Source organism: Tachypleus tridentatus, chromosome 10 (assembly GCF_004210375.1).
Source record: "Tachypleus tridentatus isolate NWPU-2018 chromosome 10, ASM421037v1, whole genome shotgun sequence".
Classification (NCBI taxonomy): domain Eukaryota; kingdom Metazoa; phylum Arthropoda; class Merostomata; order Xiphosura; family Limulidae; genus Tachypleus; species Tachypleus tridentatus.
In genome coordinates this window covers 84676250-84699926 of record NC_134834.1, presented here as the reverse complement: position 1 = coordinate 84699926, position 23677 = coordinate 84676250, and the positions used below count along the sequence as shown (strand labels likewise).

The 23677-nt window shown below is 34.8% G+C and overlaps 1 long non-coding RNA gene across 3 annotated transcripts in view; it reads right to left on the bottom strand.

Annotated features, from left to right (window-relative positions):
• The window catches only part of LOC143229765 (uncharacterized), a 116382-nt gene extending 104448 nt beyond the window's left edge, over nt 1-11934 (bottom strand). For all 3 annotated transcript variants that reach the window (XR_013016055.1, XR_013016052.1, XR_013016050.1), the window contains exon 1: nt 11626-11934. This is a non-coding gene — a long non-coding RNA (uncharacterized LOC143229765). The remainder of the gene's footprint in view (nt 1-11625) is intronic.
• Between the last annotated feature and the right edge of the window lie 11743 nt (nt 11935-23677).

Here is a 23677-nt window from a genome sequence, read left to right as displayed (position 1 = left end):
CTTGTCAAGAGAACGGAGTGTTTGGTAAAGAAACTAATTTGTCAAGAGAACGGAGTGTTTGGTAAAGAAAACCGACGTGTAGATGCGATAAATCCACCGTTATATATCGTAAAACAAATCTTGATATTGAAGTACATAAACTGGAAAGTGATAATCATAACTACTCTTTTCAACTCTTACACTGCTAAACTAGGAACGGCTAGCGCAGATAGTCCTCGAGTAGCTTTGCGCGAAATTCAAACCAAATCTTTTAAACTGTTCATTTTTATAATATTGGAAGAAATGTCAACAGTAGTGTTACCTATGGCATGCTAAGTTAAACAGAAAGATATATACAAAAGAATGACTGATTTATTTAAGAAAGTTATTGAACTAGCTCTGCAGGGGCTTGAATTAAATATTAATATTCTCGGTTGGATAAAAAAGTTATTTATGAAGTTTCAGCAAAGTCATAAAGTATCATAAAATTTTAAAAAATAATTAATTAATTTGTTTATTGGCTTTCTGTCATTAATGTACAAAGATTGTCCAACTGAGTCCAAACACGTGTCAGCTTTTCTTCTTTCTCTTATCATATGGTCAATGTCCGATTAATGTGGTTGTCAGTTATAAAGAAAGCCGCTTAGAGAAAAACTTCCACAAGTATTAGACTTTCAGCTCAAATTAACAGAAACTGTTAATTAAAGGCAAAAATAAAACTCCACAAATACACGTGGGAGCGCCATGCTGGTCCTGCATGGTTACCCTTACAGTGGCCATCTGTTGCAGAAAATCTTCAGCGTGGTGAGAAAAGTGGAGTGGTTTCAAAGAGGTAGAATAAGGCGGAACTTTTAGCTTTAATATAGGCCAGAGCATATGCTGCGTTCTTCTCGGAACTGGTGCCTACCACCGGAAGAATGTCATGAAGGGTCCCTAAGTTGTGGGTGAGATATAGACCATGGCACTACCCCCCTCCTCTTTTTTCTTTACGTTCTCTTTTGCTCTAAAAGTTTGAAACAAGTAATAAACTGATTCGGTAATTTTTTTCTCAGTTCTATTGAAATCTCGTGAATTATTTTACAAATATATGTCACGTTAATGTATTAGTTACACTCACTTAATATTGTTTTGAGCACTAAATACATAAATACATTTCAAGTTTTTATATATATATATATATATACACACACATAAAATTGCCAATGGAAATTATTATGTTTAAAATTATATTTCACACTGAGAAAGCTACGACAAGGTTTATTTAAATTTTGTCCACATGTACATATTTTTAAGTGTTAAAGGAATGCATATGACACGTTATATTTATACGGAATGTTTTTGGCATTTTATTCAGTTATTTTTGTGATCTTTCACCTTACGTCTAGCCTCAGTTTGTTTCAACTTAGGCAATATAAATTGATACTGTGGTAAACTTAATTTAAATAATTGCTCCAAAGAAAATTAAAAATATAAATAGATACTTCAGTGAAAGTTTTCAATATATAAATATTAGGTACAAATGAGAGATCTAAATAAAGAAAGGATATTAATGAAAAAATTAAGGCTTAATGATTCTGATAGAAGATATAGATTTAAATAATAACAAGGGTAAAGCTATCAGATGCATAACAAGGAAAAATTTACAACTTAGAGAGTATGTTGTTGTTTTAGAAGAGAGTTACACATTAGGCTATCTTTACTCTATGAACCATTATAATATCTAAAAGGAAATCAAAAACAAAGTTAGTTTAGAGCTTTAATCGTGAAACACTGAAAGATACATTTTTAGAGTGTGATTACTCATTAAAATAATATATGTGAATATTAGCCTATAGAGAGATTAGACTTGAAATGTCTAATGTCACTTCTTGTTTTAAAATAATTTTCCCTAAATCCAGATTGTAATATGTAGCATTATTTATTGTCTTAAAAATATATAAGCAAGAATGAGAATCCATCAAACTTTTATATAAAACCTTCTCATAATTTTATCTTATCAATATTTATGTTTTAAATTATTTTCCAAATTAAATTACTGTTCAACCTAATATAAATATAAAGCAATGTTAAAGAGGCCAACATTCAGTGACGAATGCAACATATCTCTGCCACGCAACTTCAACTTATCCAGTTGTGCTTGTCTTTTTTTTTTTTTTTGAATTTCGCACAAAACTACTCGAGGGCTATCTGCGCTAGCTGTCTCTAATTTAGCAGTGTAAGACTAGAGGGAAGGCAGCTAGTCATCACCACCCACCGCCAACTCTTGGGCTACTCTTTTACCAACGAATAGTGGGATTGACCGTCAAATTATAACGCCCTAATGGCTGAAAGGGCGAGCATGTTTGATGCGAGTGGGATTCGAACCAGCAACCCTCGGATTACGAGTCGAACGCCTTAACATACTTGGCCATGCCGGGCTTATCCAATTGTGACACACACAAAAAAATTGCAAAAAATACAGAAAATTTCTACAACACTGCTTAGGATCTGCAAGGAGGTAACTTTGGAACAAATCTCTTGTAAATTGATTGATGTCCACATGAACAGTTCATGAAAACCCTCGATGAAAAATTAAGCAAACGATAAACATTTTATAAGTGCCTCTTTGGAACATGTAAAAAAGTATCTTTGTACCAAATTTCACGTAAATTAGTCTATAAAAGGCCAATTAATTGACCGAATCTTTTAAAAATATGGGTTTATTGAACTTTGTGACCTCCCTAAAATGAATAAAAATGAGTATATTCCACATTTTTCTATGTATGTGTACGAGACATGTTAAAAAGTATGTTTGTACTAAATCCCATGTAAACTGATTGATATACGGCGGAGTAAGTGTAAAACAACAACTTAAAATTATATTGTTTGTGACATCTTGACTCCTCATAATATCTGTGTTCTGTAGAAACGTATCTTTGTACGAGGTCCTACATAAATTAGTCAAAATATGGCTGAGTAATTTATCAAAACCTCCAAAATTATGCTTTCTGTAAGCTCTGACCTCCACCTAAAAAAACTAAAAATGGGTAAATCCAACTTGCTTTCCTTCAGTGTGCTGGGTGTATGAAAAGTTTTATTTGTGCGAATTTTTATCTTGGTTGATGTAAATATGACCGGAAAGAAAATATATATTTTCAGACTGTTTGACCTTTGGCATATAAAATATTTAAAAAAGCTTAAATAGAATAAGAAGTGTCCAGTCAATCCTCCGATAACTGAAGAAACGGAGGTCAATTGAAAAGCATTGAGAAGTTCATAAGGTTATTGACTGACCACTAAAATCCAGGAATCGATTCCTCGTGTTGGAAAGAGCACAGATACTTTATTGTGCGACTTTGCGCGAAAACAAATAAGTTTTAAGATAATATATATATATTATTATTTTTTCTACTCAAGCCATCTAATGAAACGTGCAACATTACAGACCTGTTTTTATCTGTTAAACTTGTTTTACTAATCTGTTTCGTATTTGAATATTATCAAAGACTAAGATCTCTATACAACACAGTTCAATCGAAATATTTTAAACTTAAACGATATTAATGAATCGAAATGTCTATATTTATGTCGAAAAACACTGCGAAGAAAATAGAAGTGAAAGTAGTACGAATAAAGTATGATTTACTAAAAGAATTACAGAGAAATATGGTACTAACAGCTTTTCAAGGTCACCTGACCAGCGGGAAAACTAGGCCAGAAAAAAATATAAACACCAAATTACCAAGTGTAGCAGCTGTAAATGGGAAAATGAAAGCAGGCACTGGGCGCAACTTGAAAAAAACAACACGCCAAATGTCCCAACTTCCGCACTGCACCACTTCCTACTACTATCCAGGTGACAGATGGTTTGTATGGCCTTGCAGTGGGGGGGAGGGGGGGAAAGGCTTAAACCTAAGTAGAGATTTAACTAGTTTCTATATTGCATAACTTCCCGCCAATATTTACGAAACCAAATAACCTCAAAAAGTATGACGTAAAAATACTTTGTTCCGTATCCTTTCTCTCCCTTGCAGAACGTAAAATAAATATTCTTAGAAAACTGTCCAATGGAGAGAGAGAAAAAAAAAGTTTAGGTACGACAAGTTCTGAAAATGAAAGAGATATATTTCATGATGTAATACCAAACTTCCGGTCGAATGTAATGCGGAAGATATTTTCGCTATCAAAAAGAACACCTGCTTATATTGACTAAGAACGAAAGTAAAAAACAGTGAAATTGCTCCAGAAAGGAACTAATTTATGTAACTTACAATTGACGATAAACTCGTTTTAATGATAAGAAATATTTGAAACAAATGATTAGTCAAAATCATGAATCTTGGAAGACAACTTTGCTAATTTTAATTGGAAGTATTAATCATAAGAAATACTTGAAACACATGATTAGTCAAAATCATGAATCTTGGAAGACAACTGTACTAATTTTAATTAGAAGTGTTAATTATAAGAAATATTTGAAAGAAATGATTAGTCAAAATCACCGAATCTTGGAAGACAACTTTGCTAATTTTAATTGGAAGTATTAATTTGTTTGTTTGTTTCGAATTTCGCGTAAAGCTACACGAGGGCTATCTGCGCTAGCCGTCTCTAATTTTGCAGTGTAAGACTAGAGGGAATGCAGCTGGTCATCATCACCCACCGCCAACTATTGGGCTATTCCTTTACCAACGAATAACGAGATTGACCGCCACATTATAATGCCCCCACAGCTGAAAGGACGAGCATGTTTGGTGTGACGGGGATTAGAACCCGCGACTCGAAATATTTGAAACAAATGAAAAGTTAAAATCACGAATCTTAGTAAACAACTGTACTAATTTTAATTGGAAGTGTTAATAATAAGAAATATTTGAAACACGATTAGCCAAAATCACCAAATTTTGGAAAATAACTGTACTAATTTTAATTAGAAATATTAATGATAAGAAATATTTGAAACAAATGATAAGTCAAAATCACGAATTTTTGAAGACAACTGTGCTAATTGTAATTGGAAGAATTAATAATATGAAATATTTGAAACAAAATAAATGACTAGTCAAAATCACCGAAACCTGGAAAACAGCTTTGCTAATTTTAATTGCAGGATCGAATATTTGCGTATTAAAAGTAGATCGTGATCATATAACGTCCTTGACACTTGTGTTTCAACAAAGACAAATATGTTTCCTTTCAAGAGCTTAACCACTTTTGTTTTACTTTATAAAAATAGGTCCAAATAGATTTTTATTATGCTTGGATTATTGTTGATACGCCATCGTTCCATGTCAATAAAATGATTTACTATCATTAAGTACTAAAAGTTTTATCTTAAAATAGTTGTGGATAGATTACATCGAACTAAACATTTCTACACGTGGCTTCTCTGCAGAAAGATTCGACTTGTGCAAGTAGTAACTGCGCTTGCCTTGAAGGACACCAAGAACAAGTTTGTTAAAAAGCACGTGCTTTAACTCGATTTCTCCTTTGCTTGGCTACAAGATTCTCCTAGAGTCCCTTCACGACATTAATCACGTGCTATTTTACCCTTCTATACAGGATGTTAATTTCCTGTTGAAACTCTAAAGTGAAGCTCTTATACAGGCTTCTTTTAAAAGTTTTGTCACGTCTCCTGTGAAGTTACTTATTTTTCAGCGAAATGGCGTAATAACGGATAAAATAAGTATTATATATTTTTTCTTTGAATGACTAAAAGCTAAGTGAAATTTTAGAAATACGATGATTATTTAAAAAAATTTCCCGAGATCTGTTTTTATTTTATCCAGAAATGACGTATTATTTATCTATATTAAGTAAAATTTTTAATTAAGTAAAAAGCTACAAAATGGGATATATATGCTCTGCCTATTAATGGTATCGAAACCCGGTTTCTAGGGTTTTAAGACTGCAGACGCTGGGGAGTGAGATGTAAAAATGGTTTTGTGTGAGAATTTGTTGTACTTTATATATGTAATTGGAGAGCAATTATCTACTAACACATAAATTTCGGAACTTATAAAAAATCAAACCAAAAGCTGCAGCACTAGTACATAAAAAAACAAAATTTCACTCACAGTAGTTATCGACAAATTAAACTTCAATATGTAACCAGTCTAAAAGTAGGTTATACATAGATATAAATATATAAAGCAACCAACATTGTTTATCTATTATCTTGACCTAATTTATAACTTGAACTTGGAAATTAGCAGTTGAGTTATAAAACGTTATATTATTTAACCTGCTCGTATTGTGTGGCCACACAGTTTACTTCAACATTTTCGGTACTGCAAAGTTTAAAGCAAGAAGCTTTCTTAGTTGTGGGTGTTTTATCTTAAACAAATGCTGATGTAAACATGTTCAATGTACACGTTAACGTGCTGGACTCTTCTCGTGCTCACGAATTACAAACATAAATCATATTTGCGTATTTGTTTTCAATACGGTCAGTGATTGTATGAAACTTAACCAAAAATTGTAATGACACTAACACTCAGTTTCACATGTCATCCAGTTACTGTAGAAAGTTTGGGATGTGTTTCAGTCCTAAAAATCATGAACTTTCGCAAATTCTCTTTATTCTGGCTAACCATTTAATAACACGGCTTTATAAAAGAATCCTTTATTATAGTGTTTTTCTTATAGCAAAGCCACATTAGGCTAGCTGCTGAGTCCACCGAGGAAATCAAACCCCTGATTTTAGTGTCGTAAAACCATAGACTTACCACTGTACCAGCGAGGGAGGACAAGAATCGTTTAAACTAGGCTATCATATTTTTACTACTATTCGTTTTCTTTCCAAAATTCTGATTTTATAGTAACTACTTGAATAACATGTTTCAGCAATAACACCCCGTTAGTACAGCGGTAAGTCTATGGATTTACAACGCTAAAATCAGGGGTTCGATTCCCCTCGGTGGGCTCAGCAGATAGCCCGATGTGGCTTCGCTACAAGGAAAAACACGTTTCAGCAAAGTCAGCAAAATATTTTGAAGTAAGATATTGTAATATGAAGCACTTTAACTCAAAATTTTCCAGGAAAAAAAAACTTCCAAGGCTTTAAACACTTTGGAAATATGGTCTCTTCTTCGGCAAGGCCACTCGAAGGTACTAGACCCTTCCTTTTATTTTGGTTTAATTCTTTTTGATGACTTAGACAGTTTCAGCTATCTCTGTAACATGACGGAGTTTGACAAACAGCCTTGGGTATCTTTAACACACGTAAGGAGGCTTTGGGATAAAGAAGTGTTATATTTGATGATCATATCAAAATAAGATACAAAATGTGCAGCATGACATTTCTCGTACGCAGCACGATGTCACTGAAAATTCATCGCTTTTGAGAAGCATATGTAAAAATGCTTTCCGATGCAAAATTATTCAATATCTATACAATCAGATTGAAAAATTGAGGATGTAGAGCTTCGAAGATAGAGATATCTGTGTACTTAATAGATACATGAATGTGGATCATCTTAGGATTTCATAAACACCCACAAAAATAAAAGTCAGTGATAAAAGCCATACCATACATATATGTGTCACAGACAACAGTATGAAACATATTTAACAAGGATCTTCATCTAAAACGAGGCCAACAAGGCTTAAACTCAGTTACTGTCATTCCTCAAGCAACTGGAGAATGAAACGTGTATTTACGCTATTCCATAAAGATAGACGTTTCAGTCTCTGCACACAGCGCCTTTGTGTTTCTGTATGATTGGACTATCGAAACAGGCGCTGGAGAAACGCCGTTCTTGTACACTAAACTGATTATGGGAAACCTTACAACACGATTCACGGTTGTCAGATGCAACATGAATGAACGTAACGATGTGCACTGTAACGACATGGTAAGGCTCCGAAATAATTCCAATATAACCTGACCAGTCCTTTGTATTATATACTGATTCGTTAAAAGTTGAAAAAAAATCCTCATCTTTTCAGTATTACGTATTATATGCGTCCCGTAAGATAAACCAGTTAGTGTTGTTTCACATGCATGTTTTGACCACTGACACTTAAGATACCTAAACTCTAATGTAAGTCAAATATATGTATATGACACGCTGTTTGTTTGTTTTTTGAATTTCGCACAAAGCTACTCGAGGGCTATCTGCGCTAGCCGTCCCTAATTTAGCAGTGTAAGACTCGAGAGAAGACAGCTAGTCATCACCACCCACCGCCAACGCTTGGGCTACTCTTTTACCAACTAACAGTAGGATTGACCGTCACATTATAACGCCCCCACGGCTGAAAGGCGATCGTGTTTAGCGCGACAGGGATGCGAACCCGCGACCCTCAGATTACGAGTCGCACGCCTTAACACGCTTAACCATGCCAGGCCTACCTTATTATGAAAGAAAGGCTTATTTTACAGATACAGACTTACTTTATGTATCTTTAGGTTACATACTGTTTTCTTGTATGCTGTTAAGGACAAAGCAACACAATGGGCTATTTGTTCTGTGCCCACGACGGTTATCGAAACTCGGTTTCTAACGGAATAAATCCGCAGGCATACCGTTGAGCTACTGGTGGGGGGATATTGGGTTGAAATGTGTGTTTGATTGTTAGTCACCAATACAACCACCCACCAGCTCTTAGGCAACTCATTAACAATGAATAGGGTGATTGATCATCACATTATAATGCTCCCATGACTAAAAGGGTGAGCAAGTTCACTGAAAGGATATGATCCTCAGATCTACAGGTTGCGAGTCGAGGACCTAATCATCAGGTTATGTCAGAAACCTGCACTAGGAAGCGAAAGTTAAAGAATTCAAGTTTTGCGTGAAAGAAGTTCAACGCATATTTACAGTTAAAATAAACGATTTTAATAATAATAATAAAAGTTTTCGTGCTGTGTTAAAAATATAAAAATAGCTATAACCTGTTATACACAGCATGAACATATTTTTTGGATGATTTTTGTGCGTATAACTGAGTACATTTGAAACAATACTTTTTGTGCATAAAGCAAGCCTGTACAAGAAAGCTGGGAGTGTTGTTCGATTCATTGGCTGTCGCATATCTCAACACGACCAAGTTGTTCTGCTAATACTTCAACTAAAGTCCATAGATCGGGTCTTAAAGGAAACCCTTCGGTATTACAACCTAAGGAACGTATTCAAGGTCAGATAAATTTTATTTGTCACACTGGTTAGTTTTTTGTTGAGAAAGCACGTACTAAAGATTACTGTGGAAGAGGACAGATGCATAACACCCGATGGAGGGAGCCACTTGTACCATTTAAAATTTGAGTAAAGTGGAACCTCACGCGTTTTCGTCATGACATCTTAGGAATTCCCCGTTTACATAAGAACAGTTATAAGGTGTGGTATAACCAATATGTCAAAGAGTTGTTATCATTTTTAAGAAGCATAATGAAACAGCAAAGTACTTCCATCTTTAATTGAAGAATAGAAAAATGGAACGATGAATATCGAGTTATGTCATACAATATATATACTCTCAGAAGCTATAAGGAAAATATCGTTTCTTTCAGTAGCCTCTATAATTAAAATACAAGCTTAACCTAATCTGTCATGTTTATGTGGGTCATGGTCTATTGGCCCACAGTTATTGTATTTAAAAAAGTTATATGATTCTTGGGAGCTTATAAGTTTTTAAAATATTCTTAAATTCTCCCATTAAAAAAAAAATATATTATCCATTAAATCGATGCGTCATTACAAGTAAACTGTTTGGTTTTAACCGTTGTTATATGAACAAGGCGTTATTTATTATTTTTTTATGTGCGAACTAATTTCCTGTTTTTGTTTTGTGGTTAAAGTTTGTGGGTGAGAGTAAAACTTAATTTTAACTCATGTATATATATATACATTTCTCTCTTTCTCAGACTATCGCTTTTAATTGATTTTATGAGCACGTGATTTCATTTTTCTTTCTTTTTGTACTAATGATTGAAGACTTTTTATTCATCTTTTTAAGCTTTTTTCGAGAATTATTTGGAACTATAATCAATAACTCGAAACGGGCTGAGCAAGTATTGAACGCAAAAGTGACATATCATCCTGTCTAATTGTTTGGATTAAGTGAAAAATACCTGAGACTTGACATAATTTGAGCTTAGATCCTGAAATTCTCTGTACAACAAACGTATTTTAAATTTTGAATAATTCGACGTTTATATTGTTATTAAAAACACACACAGATAAAGAGCTGGCACGTACGTGAACTCTAGTTACAGGAGAACCGTCATGCGTACAAGATCAATCATTCTTGTTACACATGCGGAGGGGAGGGAGGGGTGTCATATTTTGGTTTGGTTTGTTTTGAATTTCGCACAAAGTTACTCGAGGGCTATCTAAGTTAGCCATCCCTAAATTAGTAGCGTAAGACTAGAGGAAATGCAACTAGTCATCACCACCCACCACCAACTTTTGGACTATTCTTTTACCAACGAATAGTGGGATTGGCCGTCACATTATAACGTCTCCACGGCTGAAAGGGCGAGCATGTTTGGTGTGACGGAGATTCGAACCCACGACCCTCAGATACTAAGGTGTTTAAGCTGTATAATGATATTGCAGTCAATTCGTCTTTGCACTTTCAAAATTCTCGTTTTGTTTCATGCTTTCAAACCTCAGTTTTATCATGTTAAAAGTTTTGATAATTCTATAGATTAATTATATTTCAAGTGATATATCTATACCATGCTTCGATACTACGTCAACTATAGATTAATTATATTTCAAGTGATATATCTATACCATACTTCGATACTACGTCAACTATAGATTAATTATATTTCAAGTGATATATCTATACCATACTTCGATACTACGTCAACTATAGATTAATTATATTTCAAGTGATATATCTATACCATACTTCGATACTACGTCAACTATAGATTAATTATATTTCAAGTGATATATCTATACCATACTTCGATACTACGTCAACTATAGATTAATTATATTTCAAGTGATATATCTATACCATACTTCGATACTACGCCAACTATAGATTAATTATATTTCAAGTGATATATCTATACCATACTTCGATACTACGTCAACTATAGATTAATTATATTTCAAGTGATATATCTATACCATACTTCGATACTACGTCAACTATAGATTAATTATATTTCAAGTGATATATCTATACCATACTTCGATACTACGTCAACTATAGATTAATTATATTTCAAGTGATATATCTATACCATACTTCGATACTACGTCAACTATAGATTAATTATATTTCAAGTGATATATCTATACCATACTTCGATACTACGCCAACTATAGATTAATTATATTTCAAGTGATATATCTATACCATACTTCGATACTACGTCAACTATAGATTAATTATATTTCAAGTGATATATCTATACCATACTTCGATACTACGTCAACTATAGATTAATTATATTTCAAGTGATATATCTATACCATACTTCGATGCTACGTCAACTATAGATTAATTATATTTCAAGTGATATATCTATACCATACTTCGATACTACGTCAACTATAGATTAATTATATTTCAAGTGATATATCTATACCATACTTGGATACTACGTCAACTATAGATTAATTATATTTCAAGTGATAAATCTATACCATACTACGTCATAACATAAAGTTGTTTTTCCTTTAACACATAATCACATGACCAACTCACATCACTTCTTATTCCCTCTTCCAACTTCTCTGGAAATTGACACAAAGTGGCAAGTGTTCTGGCTGAAGAGACTAGCCTCGTTCCCGGTTATTGACTATAATTAAGTTCCAAATCCGGGACTGAGATGAATAGCATTTTTCGCATGTCATGTTTGAAACTGTAGTGTACACAAGTGTATTATCAACAGCAGTGTTGGTTTCAGAAGATACACCAAGGTTAGATGTAATAGTTTCGCAGAAGTTCAGAGAATAACCAACAGCCGCTGTCTTAGATAGAGACATAGATACAGTAAGGAGAATACGAAAGAAATAGTGCAGAAAAAAAAAAAAACTGTGCAAAGAAGCGATTAGATAAAGTGGTTCAGGTTTCTTGAGTCAATCCATCTGTGTTGGACTGATCATTTATGTGTGTGAGTGTACGTTAGCCAAAATGTTCTTGTTCGTGAGAATACTATACTCCATTGGGCATATCTGTTCGTCTATGTATAAAACACTCTTGCTGAGAAGGATTATATTTATCCATACATGTTTGTTCATCTATCATCATAAATACAGAGTTCATGTTAAGTTTTGTTACTCTTTCATTAAGATTAATAAATATTTATTTGTGCACAATGTTTTAGTTAAGCTTTATTAACCCTAAGATAAGTATGAAAGATATCTAGATACAATTTTCAGGCTAAGGCATACTACCCATAGATTCTCCCTAGAATAAGACTGAAACATAGCTGTCTAGAAACGATATTTTAGATAAATTTTATTACCTTAGATTTCTCTCTGTTAGAATAGCCGAAATATAGTTGTCTAGACACCAAGCTCTGGATAAGCTATATTATCCCTAGATCTCTCTATAATAAATCTGAAAGACAGTCGTTTAGCCACAATGTTCAAGCTAAGCTTTACTAGCAACTAGATTCCGACTTCAATAAATGTGAAACGTAACTACCCACACATTAAGTTGTGGATTAAGGTAGATTTATTACCTATAGAATATGGCTTTATGTTGTAACTGGTAAGACGTTATGATCACGTCAAGTTTATTAATCTTCAAATAAACAAGATACATATTTGTAGTAATTTATACTGATAAAAAGTGCTTTACAACAGAGCTAACATCTAGGCTAAAATGGTAAGCGTTCGAGAGGATTTCGGGTCCATTACTTTATGACCCCGCTAGTACAACGGTAAGTCTACGGATTTACAACACTAAAATCAGCGGTTCGATTCTCCTCGGTGGGCTCAGCAGATAGCTCGATGTGGCTTTGCTGTAAGAAAACACACACATTAATATTAAATAAGTCCGGCATGGCCAGGTGAGTTGAGACGTTCGACTCGTAATCTGAGAGTCGTGGGTTCGAATCCCCGTCACACCAAATATGCTCGCTCTTTCTGCCGTGGGGGCGTTATAATGTTACGGCCAATTCCACTATTCGTTGGTAAAAGAGTAACTCAAGAGCTTGCGGTGGGTGGTGATGACTAGCTGCCTTCCCTCTAGTCTTACACTGCAAAATTAGGGACGACTAGTGCAGATAGCTCTTGTGTAGCTTTGCTGGAAATTGAAACAAAACTATTACTTTATAGAAAGATGTAAAAGATGAGATTACCTCATTTCCATGCAATGTTTTAATCAAGCTTTATTATTAATAATACAAGAACTCGAAAAGATGATTATCATTTATTGTTCCTAGAATAAGACAATAAGATAGAAAAAGTACACAGGATTGCATTCGAAAATACGTCCGTTAACCAGGAATTAGAATATTGCTCTATACGTTTAAAGGTTCATGAAGTGACATTCGATTCAGATTAATTTACTGAATTTCGTGCAAAGCTACTCGATGACTATCTGCACTATTCGTCTCTAAATGAGAAGTAATAGACTAGTGATAAGACAGCTAACACACCCACCGCTGACTCTTCAACTATTATAATCAAATACTGGGATTGACCGTCACGTTACAAAACCCAGGTGACTGAAGATACCGAGTGTGTTCAATGATGGATTTCGAACCTGTAACTCACAGGTTGTATGCCCAGAGCTCTAACTACCAGGCCTAAGACATTCGAGTACTATCATTTTTTTTTCCTATTTATTAACGAGTTGAAATACCAGTTCTTGCCTGGATTATTGGTATTATAAACAAGCCCAACATCCTAACCTCCACACAGATTATTTATAACATAACGTAGTATTACATTACTCATTGTTACTCCTGAGAAGGTTTGATATAAACTTTCATAACTCGATATGTATATAATTAAAACACAATATAAATTTTACGATTCTGAAGAAACAGACATCGGCCAAAGTCATGGCAGAAGAAGTGCTTTCTGCTACCCGATTTCAACACCCAACTTTTAGTGTGCTTCCACAGTGTTTCACGTAATTAATTAATTGACGGTCATTAGACGCAAAAGTATCTTGCTGATCAAAGTTGAAAGGACACGGTCAGATTAAGAAAGGGGTATAATTCAGCACACATCTTTTCCTATTAGACCAGGCATGGTCAGGTGGTTAAGGCCCTCGATTCGTAATCTGAAGGTCACGGGTTCGAATCCCCGTCACATCAAACATGTTCGCCCTGTTCAGAGCCGTGGAGACGTTATAATCTGATGGTCAATCCCACTATTCGTTGGTAAAAGAGTAGCTCAAGAATTGGCGGTGGGTGGTGATGACTAGCTGTCTTCCCTCTAGTCTTACACTGCAAAATTAAGGACGGCTAGCCCAGACAGATAGCCCTCATGTAGCTTGCGGAAATTAAAAACAAACCGTAACACTTCATATTAGTGTTAAGGTTCCTGTTGTAAACTTCTCCTGAATTTATATATTATTGCAATAGTAGCGGCCATTTTTTTTCATCATAATTCTCCATAGAGAGTACTAGCGTATTTTCTGATATATATATATAGATAAGACGTTGGTGTGACCTCGACATACACTATATGTACGGTGTTTTATAGAAAATTCAAAAATTGTTTTTGTTCTGGAGTAAAGACATTGCACCATCTTTGAATGTAGTTATCTTATTTCAAAGATAAGAAATACTCAATAACAACAATAATGGGGGTAGGTGGGTTGTGAGCTCACAGTAATATGCCCCTTATTCCAAATTTTGACTGAGATTGGCCCAGCGAAAAAGAAGTAGTTAAATAATGGACAAATATAGAGACACACGTATTTTTCGTCTTTTAGAAAATTATAGAAATCCCTTGAAAATGTTTTTTATTATTATGGAACCCAAAACTCGGATCTCGGAAACTATAGTACCAATCATAACTGGGTAATATTTTTATAACTAAGGTAACGTATAGTAATATATGTCGGACGAGCCTCCAATTTATTAGATTACATATTACAAATTGAAATAGCCTAAAATTTTAATTTAATAGTTAATTAAATGTCGAGATGTATCAAATCTATGATCTTTTCCAACAATATTCATACACACAATTTTCTTTCTCAACACAAATATATTTTGATATACAAACAATAATTTTTTTTTTTAATTTCGCACAAAGCTACTCGAGGGCTATCTGTGCTAGCCGTCCCCAATTTTGCAGTGTAAGACTAGAGGGAAGGCAGCTGGTCATCACCACCCACCGCCAGCTTTTGGGCTATTCTTTTACCAACGAATAACGTGATTGACCGTCACATTATAACTCCCCTAAGGCTGAAAGGGCGAGCATGTTTAGCGCGACGGGGATGCGAACCCGCGACCCTCAGATTACGAGTCGCACGCCTTAACACGCTTGGGCATGCTAGGTCAATATGATTTATAATAACGGTTACGACAAATAATAATTTATATACAATAGTTTTAACAATATTGAGTCTTCTATCTGGTCTGTAACTGAATATGTTATCGACGGTTCACTATGAGCAAATCTGTTTCGAGTTGATGTCAGTACAGTTCTATAAATGAGTAATTAGCTAGCTTTATTCCTGGCTGACCTAAAGACATTTACAAGCTGATTTTTTATCGACGAAAACATCTCATGTCTTTTGGAAATCTAACGTTCGAAGTTAATACACGAGAGAAGTGTCGTAGTAGAATAAGTGTGAAACAAAATTACGGTAACTAAAAATTTTATCGTTTAAAAGGGGGCGCTGGAGTAAATCTGTTTCCTCGCTCTTAAAGATGAAGATTTACGATTACTGTATACAGTTACGAGTATCGTTTATAGCACCAAGTTCATGTACATAAATAACATCACTTTTATTTTCATTTAAAATATAAAACGTTACTACTGTTATACAGAACGTATTTTTAATGTTTTACTCCATTTCTATGAATTGCGTGTAAAATAAGAGAGTTCTCAATCCAATATAAACTAGTGATCACTGTTACGCCATCAGTAAATTATGACGAAGATTAGAGCCTTTGAAGCTTAATTCACCTTTCATTAGAGCCCTATAAAGAACTCGTTAAATAAACGCTGTATTTGGCAAGAGCAGTAAAAATACAAACTTGGTGTTACGTTTCCATGGTTACGAGTATTCTTGGTGGATTCTAAACTATATAATTATTGTTTTAGTTTTTTTACACCGGAAAAAAAAGACAGAGAGAGAAACATTATTTTATGACCACTGAGAACATTAAGGTCGAAAATGTTATGAATTTCTTTTATAAAGGGTACGAACCCAATACAATGTCTGATACAACGAGTTTATTTGAAATTAAACAATGTTTATGCCTATACGTAGGTTGGAATAAAATAGGTATGACGCTGTTTATTAAATGATCAATGCAAATATTTTGTGTGTTGAAAACGTATATTTTTCAAACACTTTATAGAGACATTTTGGACAGAACAGTTTATTTGTTTCTACCTAAAGTTCCACCCTCCGCTAATACTGCGGTAGGTCTACGGATTTACAACACTAAAATCAGGGGTTTTATTCCCCTCGGTAGGCTCAGCAGATAGCCCGATGTGGCTTTGCTATAAGAAAACACACAAACATTCCTAGAGTTCTGGTAGTTAACAAGAATTTGGTTTCAATAATTACTATTTCAAGTAGTTTTGAAGTGTTAAAAGGTAATAAGTTTAATATTCGTTTCAAATATCACGTAAGCTGCAAATGTTTTTGTGTCACATTTCTCCCAATTTGTCCATTTAGGTTTTCTGACAAAAATGTGCAAAACAACATTTCATATGTATTTTCTCTTCTATGAGCCTCGCCACGGCCATGTGGTTAGGGCATCTGACTCACAATCTGAGTGTTACGGGTTCGAATCACTGCCCCACCAAGCATGCTCGTCCTTTCAACCTTGAGAGCGCTATAATGTTAATCCTATTATTCAATAGTAAAAGAACAGTCCAAGAGTTGGCGATGGGTGATGATAACTAGCTGCCTTCCCTCTAGTCTTACACTGCTAAATTAGGGACGGCTAGCACGGATAGCCCTCGTGTAGCTTTCCACAAAATTCAAAGCAAACAAACAAATTCTCTCGCAAGTCACTGCTCACAATACCTTTCGTTCCACATCAGAAATTGTCAGTTGGGTTGGATGATGAGAGATTAGATATTTAGTTTCTATCTTTACCACAATTCAAAGGTTGCCAGGATACCATAGTGTTAGGCTTTCTCTTGAGCCACGAAATAAGAAAATAATAGACAGTTGCATATAACAACAGTTGGAAAATCAAACAATAAAGGAATTATCCAAGGTATTAGAAAGAAAAGAGAACGAAGGAAATCTCGGATTAGGTCATCGTTATGTTCAGGATCCCCCTGCCGGAAAAAACACAAAACATAAATTTGGTTGTGAAGATTATCACATATACAAAAGAAGTCTTGAAGGTGATACATTTAGTGCGCAAAGTACTTAATGTAAGAGAATATCTGAGAAACAAATAGAAGGATTAAACTACTATAAAATGCTAACTGAAGTGCATAGCACTCCAACACGTATAGCTTATTGTAATACAATAAGAAAAGAGAAATTCAAGCTCTATGCTCATATACCAGATGTTTTATAAGTTTAGAGAAATAACATATTCAAGCCCCAAGAAATCCCTGTGAAACGACGAAAGAGTTAAAGCCACTAAGTTATTTTTATTAATTTTTTTAGAGTTTTTACTAAGACTTACTGATAGAAATTACTTCAGTGAAGTCGATAAACAACTTTAGATAAAAACTGCTATTTTTTATTTTGTCCGACGCTTTGGCTTACTCTTTTTGTAAGGGTCTTTGAACGTGACGTTCTTTACCTTTTGAAAAAAGCGTGGTGGAACGTCTGGTGGAAAAAAACATGAACATTTATTTGAAGTCTTTTTTTCGTCTTTAGTGAATACTGAGCGACTTTCTGCCAAAGAATTGACCTTCTAGCTGAAATACTTATCAAAAATGACACCTAAATATTTGACCACATAAGATAGCTGGATAGGAACGTTGTCTGTAGTAATATTGAAAAGGAACGGTTATTGATGAGTATAATATCTATTGTATTTGGGATCAAAGAGGATGAGACGTGTTTTAGAAACATTAAAGAGTCAGACGCCAATAATGATGTCAGGCAAATCATTTGTTTACATCAACCTCAAGGACTCTTTCAAGAATAACCATAGCTGAACAAGTAGCCACCAAAGCAATATCATTAGCACGTGGGTGAAGGTGAACGGGTATTGAAGCTGAGGCATATCTGGTAAGTAGAGAATATAGGTAACAGGAAAGAAAAAGAACCATTGATAGAGATGGCTACGTGAGAACTATCGAGGAACGAGTGAATCAGTTAAACACATAATAATAGTAAAGACATCTTTAGTAGCTTATGGATAAACTCCTGATGCCAAGCTAAGTTCAAAGCTTCTTCTAAATCAAATAAAGTGAAACAGAGGGATTTGTTGGTGTTAAAAAGGGAGTGGTTGGTTCAGTATAAAGAGGTGTAAGTTAAAGGTATATTAACAACAACCTTCTTGGAACTTCAGTGTTTAATCCGCAGCTTTTAACTTTTATGTTACAGAAATATATTTAAAACGTTTCACACACCTCTTATTTGGAAAATATTGTAGAAATATAAAAATCTTCAAATCACATGATTTTATCACAAATATTAGGCCAATTGGCTCTTAGTGTTGAGTAGGTTTTATTTTAAAATTATTGTTTGGATAGCAGAGAGTGTTGCTGTTTTGAATTTAGCACAAACCTACACAATGGACTATCCGTGCTCTGCCTTCTACAGGTATCGAAACCAGGATTTTAGCGTTGTAAGTCTGCAGACATGCTGCTGTACCAACTAGGGGGCACCGAGAGGGATAATATGATCAGGTTTTACAAAATGTTCTTATATTTTTATAACACCTTTTTATTGTTGTTGTTTGTTGTAAAAATACACACTTCCCACGTTCCCTCGATATACCACCTAGTAACCATGTATATTAATTTCCCAACGTCACAGAGTGTTGTCTTTTTTGTAATAGACAGATTACACGCACGCTGTGACATTATATATATATAAACACATAATGCTGTGATATTATACATATATGTATAAAACTAGAGCGCGGTAGGGCTAAGAAGACCACCCTTACATTTCTAAAAATAGTATAGGAGCCTGAGAAAGTATGAGACAAGACACGTTGTAAACCAAAGACAACAGATTCTCTGTTATGTTCTCATGAGTCGTTAGAGAAGTTCATTCAAGTCTGATAAGAAAAAAAAATCGGACTTGACGACAAAGAAAATGAGACAGGAAGACGTGTGTGTCTATCTATCGTATACACTTTCAGGCTACAAAATAGACACAGTGAACAAAACTTAAACCACCACATGTGCTTTACAAGGTATCGTATGTCCACGAGAGTAGGTTTTAGTAACGCTAAATCTAGTATAATGTCTGGTATATGGGAAAAATTAACTAGTTTACTCGTGATGAATAAGAACAGCTGCGCCCAACATGTTGGTAAAAGTTGAGTCCGTGGGTGTGTCTCTAGCTCTTTCTTCAGCATCTTCTCCTCCCTTCTGTTTGTTTTGTTTCACACAGAGTGAACGGCAGTGGTAGAAAAGAACAATATGTAATTATTTTACTTTTACAGAGCTGTGGAATGTTCACTTTTTTTTCGTGTAAAATTGAAGAATTATTGAACTTGGCGCTCAATTTTATCACTATATTTGGCGTACACTTTTATTTAACTACTATAATATATTGTATAATTTATAATCTTTCAGATTAATAATTCCTTGACCATTAATTATAACAAAATGCACAGAACAATGTCTAAAACAAGAGGGAATTCGCAATAGCCGCAGCTATAATTAGATCTAATTTCGGTCGAGAGATGGAGCAGTAAGCTAAAAGTTTGTACTGGAAGAAAGCAACTCAGAACCATTCTATGAGCCGTTGGCAACTACTGTATGAAACGAATGGTCAGTTATAAGCCTTAAACTCACTTCTAACACGAGACTTATGTCGTTGTATTTTCTATTCAATTGGTTACCGCCCAGTATTCGGAAAGTTTAATAGTCACAGACATTTCGTTTTTGCGATATAAATTAAAACTGAGAACAAACGTTGAATCGACATTGTAGTAAACAGCTCATTGCACTGGCTTGACGTCAAGATAATTTTATTGGTTGAAATCTTTCAACATGTTTAATAAGTAAGGGATATAAAATATGATGTAACAGCTCTATGGAATCAGAACCTTGAATGTTCTTCTTTCAGAAAAGCTGGATTCCAAATCCAAACATGATGTTTAAATATGCGGAATCAGCAGCTAATACTATACATGCATACAAGATATCGGGGAAATGATGATAAACACTATGTAACCATTCATAAGAAATTATGACCCTGAAGGCCTTATCCTGGGAAATTATTGTTACAAGATGTCACAAATTTAACCAAGCAACCAAATTAACACACTAACTTGTAAAAACAAAGAAACAAACAAGTCTCTTTGTTTGTTTTGAATTTCGAGCAAAGCTACACGAGGGCTATCTGCGCGAGTCATCCCTAATTTAACAGTGTAAGACTAGAGGGAAGGCAGCTAATTATCACCACCCACCGTCAACTCTTGGGCTACTCTTTCACCGACGAATAGTGGAATTGACTGTAACATTATAACAACCCTACGGCTGAAAGGGTGAGCATGTTTGGTACGACCGGGATTTGAACCCGCGACCCTCGGATTACGAGTCAAGTGCCTTAACTACCTGGCCATGCCGGGCCAAATAAGTCTTTTATCTCGGAATTATGAGTCCTCGGTCTGACAGACCTTCAGCCCTTTAGTTAGCTATGTCAAAACATTAAGCCTATTTAATAGAATTATCATTGCTAATAGATTCATTGTTAAACAGTGCTTCTGGTTTTTTATTCAGGTAAAATGTTTTGTTTGAAGTAATTAACATCGATGTTTTGTATTATCTTGTAAATTTTATGGATAACAAAATCAGAATAACATAAAAATTTTGATAACACAACAAAAAATATGATAATGGTGGTTAGGTCTTTCGACTTACAATGTGACGGTAGATGATTCGAATCCTGTTAGTGAATATCTTTGCCCTTTCAACCATGAAGGCGTTATAATGTAAGGGTGAATTCCACTTTTTGTTGGTAAAAGAGTAGTTTAAGTGTTGGAGGTAGACGTTGTTGACTAGTTGCTTTTTGTCTGTTCTATCACTACTAAAGTAGAGTCTGTTATTGTAGATAGCCCACTAGTAGCTTCACGTGAAAGTCAACAAAACAAGGAAAGTTTACGACAAGAAATAACACTTTGTAAGAGAGTTTACCACAATAATTTCATGGTGTATTGGATTTACCAACTCAACTGATGTACCGAAACATATACAAAAATGTAATTTCACCGGATAACCTCTACTACTAGTTGTTTGCTGTTGTTGTTTGTTGAATTTCGCGTAAAACTTCTCGAGAGCTGCATGCGTTATTTGTCCATAGTTTTGAAGTGATGCTTGTAAACATCACTTACCGTTAACGCATGGATTACTCTTTATCAATAAATAGTCCGATTGACTGTAACATTATAAAACGCCCACTAGGAAAAGGTTAAACATGTTCAGCGGCGGGTTTTGGTCCCGTGACGCGCGGATTGTATGTCGAGCATCCTTAATACCAGCCATCTCAAGGCTATTTGAAAGGTAGGTTGACAATATCTGAACCTGAGACGATAAACGTCTACTACAAGTTAAAAACTTACTCTGGTTTACTTGTCTTTAATTCACTCTAAATCTAGAATTCTCTACCAGTAGTTTATAACTTGGGCTCAACATGGCCTAGCGCGTTAAGGCGTGCGTTTCGTAATCTGAGGGTCACGGGTTTGCGCCCGAGTCGCACCAAACATGCTCGCCCTCCCAGCCGTGGGGGCGTTATGATGTGACGGTCAATCCCACTATTCCTGGTACAAGAGTAGCCCAAGAGTTGGCGGTGGGTGGTGATGACTAGCTGCCTTCCCTCTAGTCTTACACTACTAAATTAGGGACGGCTCGGTGCAGTGGGCTAACAACCTACTCACTTAAATACCTGTTCATGAAACCGCAAGTGATTGCGGCCCTATGTTCCTTGATGGAATCGAGTGGTAGATGAATGAATGAATGAGTTTATAACTTACACTGATTATTAAATATATGCACTATTCTCGAAAGAGAATTCAAATTTAGTTTATTCTAAACCTAGAATCCTTTACGACTAGTTGATAACTTGCTCTGAACAATAAATCTATACACTATAATTGAAAAATAGCTTAGATTTAGCTTACTTTAAACCTAGAATCCTCTACCACTGGTTACTCTCACACTAAGCCTATTCACTTCAGTTGAAAGATGAAACACAGCTATACAACACTGCTGTCAAAACGTCACCTAATTTATAAATTTACTTCACCATATTGGACGTCAAGTGTTGGCATTCGCTTCAGAGAAAACGATAAATTTGTTCACTAATATTGTGTTATGTGTTAAGTAATGTCAGCGATGTGCACACAGGAAAGTGCATCATGAAGCTAAACAGTTTTAGACCCTCTTCTCTTTCAAACAGCTGGCCACAGGACAGGAAAGTGCATCATGAAGCTAAACAGTTTTAGACCCTCTTCTCTTTCTAACAGCTGGCCACAGGACAGGAAAGTTTCGAACATTGTTCTCATATACATTGCTAGAAGGGGAGTGTTTGACATCTAGTGCTGTAAAGATGTATAACAGAAAGTTTAGTGACGTCACGTGCAAGACGTCTGTAGTTTATTTCAAATTACTATAAGTTTCAGTACATTGATTTATTTTTTTCTGTAGAACAATGTTTAGTTTATACAGATGAAAAATGCCCTACCCCGATAGTACAGCGGTAAATCTCCGGATTTACAACGCTAAGATCAGAGGTTCGATTCCCCTCGGTAGGCTCAGCAGATAGCCCGCTGTGGCTTTGTTATAAGAAAACACACACAGATGACAAATAATGTGAAAATTTTCAAATTTTATAGGAACTTTTAGCTTTTCGGTTTTATTTTTAACCCTAACGTTTCACGTATATCGCACTACATGTAAGTATGTCTTAGTTTGTAAAGCATGATCTTCTAGCATTGTTAGTTTTCATTTCATACCTCAGAGACTTCTTTGCTGTTTAAAAATTATTCTTTTATCCTTCAAAGTTATCAGGCTACCTTAGTTGACTCTTTTATCTTTTTATGGCATATTTTACTTATTTTATTCCAATAATCCATTAGTAAAAGTAAAAGAAAATATGTTATAATACGTCAATCATACCACATCTGTCATAACCAGTGACAACGAAGCCTCTTGTCCTGTATCAAGACTCATCAGGCAATCTGGGATACGATAAACATTGTAACAGATTAGGCGTTAAAAGCTATATGCATGCAATACCGTAAGAATTCGTTAGAAAAATAGAATATTTTGCCATACTTTCCATTTTTTGTGGCTAATTTATCCATGTCATTACAGAATGTAAATTTCAACACTATGATAATGCTTCACTGATCACTGTTGACAACTGAACGATACAGGTTGAGAATGCTTATCATTCTTTAGGATTTTCATATACTTGTACCAAAACATGTCATAAAGGTTCTGCTTGAATCAAC